The sequence below is a fragment of the Triplophysa rosa genome, unplaced genomic scaffold, assembly GCF_024868665.1.
Source record: "Triplophysa rosa unplaced genomic scaffold, Trosa_1v2 scaffold47_ERROPOS492357, whole genome shotgun sequence".
Classification (NCBI taxonomy): domain Eukaryota; kingdom Metazoa; phylum Chordata; class Actinopteri; order Cypriniformes; family Nemacheilidae; genus Triplophysa; species Triplophysa rosa.
Genome location: NW_026634486.1, coordinates 24,902 through 27,995, shown reverse-complemented (window position 1 = coordinate 27,995; position 3,094 = coordinate 24,902). Strand labels below are relative to the sequence as shown.

At 35.9% G+C, this 3,094-nt stretch overlaps 1 long non-coding RNA gene across 1 annotated transcript; it reads left to right on the top strand.

Annotated features, from left to right (window-relative positions):
* The first annotated feature begins 455 nt into the window (after positions 1-455).
* On the top strand, positions 456-1,964 carry LOC130550922 (uncharacterized). The gene is made up of 3 exons (XR_008962513.1): positions 456-570; positions 1,347-1,506; positions 1,912-1,964. It is a non-coding gene; the product is annotated as an uncharacterized LOC130550922 (long non-coding RNA).
* Positions 1,965-3,094: the final 1,130 nt, after the last annotated feature.

Genomic DNA, 3,094 nt, shown 5'->3' with positions numbered 1-3,094 from the left:
AGAAAACTCTTAATTTAGCTTAAAAACTTCTACGTAGGAGTCTAAGCTTAAAAACGATTCAGGACGAATCTGAGAGCAACCCTGAGCAAGGAAAAGACTAAAACTTTTATCTTAGTGAGGAGGTGGGGTTGACGCCGTTGCTATGTATGACACAGTCTTTTAAAGACTGTGATTGGTTGGTTGACCAAGAAGGAAAAAAAGCGCTCTTTTAAGTATTGGGTCATTAGTTTGAAATTGCACATGTAGGCCACTTTAAAAAAAAGTTTAACTTTCTCTTCCCATCTGTTCAGTGAAATGTGCCTAATGAGTTGTCCAATGCAAAATTAATTTATTTATATATTCCAAACTTTTTCCTTTTTTTTACAGCGGCAGAAGTACACATTATGAGCTTTTTGGAGTTAATAAAACAGCAGCAGGAGCAAATAATTGCTAAAGTAAATTATTTGATGAGCAAATTGAACCCAGCAAGCCAAGACAACCCAGTTGAGTTTCCATTAAGATCGATGGAGGAAGTGGAGAATTTTGAGGAGTGGCTCAAAAATCATGCCAATAATCATCTAAAGTCAAGTGGTGAGTTTTTTTTTCAATCTCATTACAGTGTAAGTTTACTTTACATTCTAGCATTTTACAGTGTTTTACTGTTAAAATTATGGTATTTTTTACAGTGAAAAAACACATGCTGCGTTAAAGGCATAGTTCACCCAAAAATGTCATCTGTCATCATTTACTCACCCTCAAGTTGTTACAAACCTGTTTGAATTTCTTTGTTCTGCTGAATACAAAAGAATATATTTTGAAGAATGTGTGAACAGTTCTGGGGCACCATTGATTTCCATAGTATTTTTTCTCCTACTATGGGAGTCAATGGTGCCCCAAAGCAACCTGGTGTCACGGTCACCAGGTCACTCAGCCCTACACTTCCCATAATCCGCTTGGCTCACCACCGGCACACATTTTTCAATATATTCTACATGTTGAATCGGCCCAAAAAAACAGTCGGTGTCCGACTAGATCCAACGGTGCGGAACACACTTTAAAAACTAAGTCAGTCGATGCTCAAAAACGACCTGACGTTGCCTGACAGTCTATAGTCAGCTTGATATGTCCCGGGCTTAAGATTCACTATCAGATGGTCCCATTAAGCACTTGGGGTAAATCGTACCAGTTATATTTTTGAGTGCAGTTTTCCCAAAACTGTCAATATCTATGCTGTTATAAAAAATAAATATATAGCAAAGGGGAAACAGGTTACTTGGTCATCAAGGTCTTTAGAATAAAAAAAATGCAAAACATTTATTTCCCCCTGTTAATTATAAGAAATTGACAGGATTTTTGTTACATTTTAGATTTCTTCCCTGGCAACTATTGGGGGCCATGACACAAAACGTGTCACATGGAACATCCGTTCCCGCATGTTCCATGTTGATGTTGGGAGGAGGATCAACTGGAAGGGCATGAATGGGAAAAAATCATTTAATCAGATGGAGTCTAAGAAGTTCCTCCTGTGTAAGTAAATGTAAAAAAATAGCCTGGATTAAAAATATAAGCACATAACTTTTTTTTTGTTCAAAATTTATGTAACGAGCGAGTACATCATGAATCCGTCTTCCGAAGTGTGTTTTTGTCTTATCCTGAATCACTAAAATACGCCTATACTAAGCATTTATATTCAGACTATTTTAGACAGTCAACCGTTGTGGAGTAGCCCAGTACCTGCATGACTCCTCATAGACATAAACAGAGAGAAGTAGCTCCGGCTACAATGTTCTACTGCAAGACACATGCAGTTCTGTTTATTAACCGCTAGACCACCAAAAGCTACATTGTGTACCTATAAATGTCAGATTGTACACTTTTGTTTTAAAGGCAATTTCATGAATTTGATAGTGAAAATCCGCTTGTGTATTACAGGTGCTGTGAGAAAGAGCCATGTCTCACATGCCGCAACTGATGATGAAATTACAAAACATGTAATACAGTGGTTCAACCTGGCAGCAGATAGGGGAAACTCAAGAAGCCATCCCACTGTCAGCACCCAACAGTAGCGTTTCAGTGTATTTTACTGTTAAGTTCTGTGTTTTGAAATGTTCATTTACTAGTTAAGTAGTAACAGTTAAGATAAAATCAAAGGAGAAGTTTACTACTTTAAAAAGTTAATGTTTTATTTATTTATTTTTGTTTGTTTCTATTCATCATTCTTCAAAAAACCCAGCTTCCACAAAAAAATTAAGCTGTACAACTGTTGGAGTAAATGTATCTTGAGCTACATTAAAACATTAAAAAGCATTAAAAGCTACATTCTTTTTCATTAAATAAAAAATGTTCTTTGGACAATTTATGGTTGCATTTCATTTTCTGTAATACTTAATTGAATACATACATAATAAAACTACAAAACAGATGTGTTTTGCGCATCTGTTCCGGAGCTTGTGATACTTTCGGGGCGGATCCATTCCGGAGTCAGTTTGCTATTTGGGTAACTTGCTGTCTGGGCTCGTTTGGAAATATAACTACGTGTCTCGATGAGTTTTGACTTTTAGGAACATATTATTGCACTTTACAATCTACGTGTACAGTTAATTTTCAATAATAATCTAAAAAGAAAGCTTACCTTAACCAGGCGAAATCCAGTCCCTTAAGAGGAAACCCCGCATAAAATTCCGAAGAGAGATGCGCAATAACATGAAGTTTAACGGTCAAACCATGAAATCGAAATATTACGTTTTCTCAACTTACGCAATTACATTCACTGGACAAAGCAGTAACAAACATGCAGTTAAATCGTTTTTATAAGTTAACTCAACAATGTGCTCCAAAATGTGTCCATTTGACTTACAATTTTATGAGTTAACAATTTGCAAGCTGGATTTTTTAGCGGATGGACCACTTTAAAGATGTCTTAAAACATGTTGACCATCATGTGGGTGAGTAAAAAATAACACAATTTTGAGATGAACTTTTCCTTTAACTTTGCACACTTTTCTCTGTTACTGTATATCAATATTTATTTAAATTTCTTTCATTGCAGGCTCTGTCTGCAGGCTCCACTCCATGGTGTCTAATAATTTTGACAGGCAATAGTAAATAGTTTCAT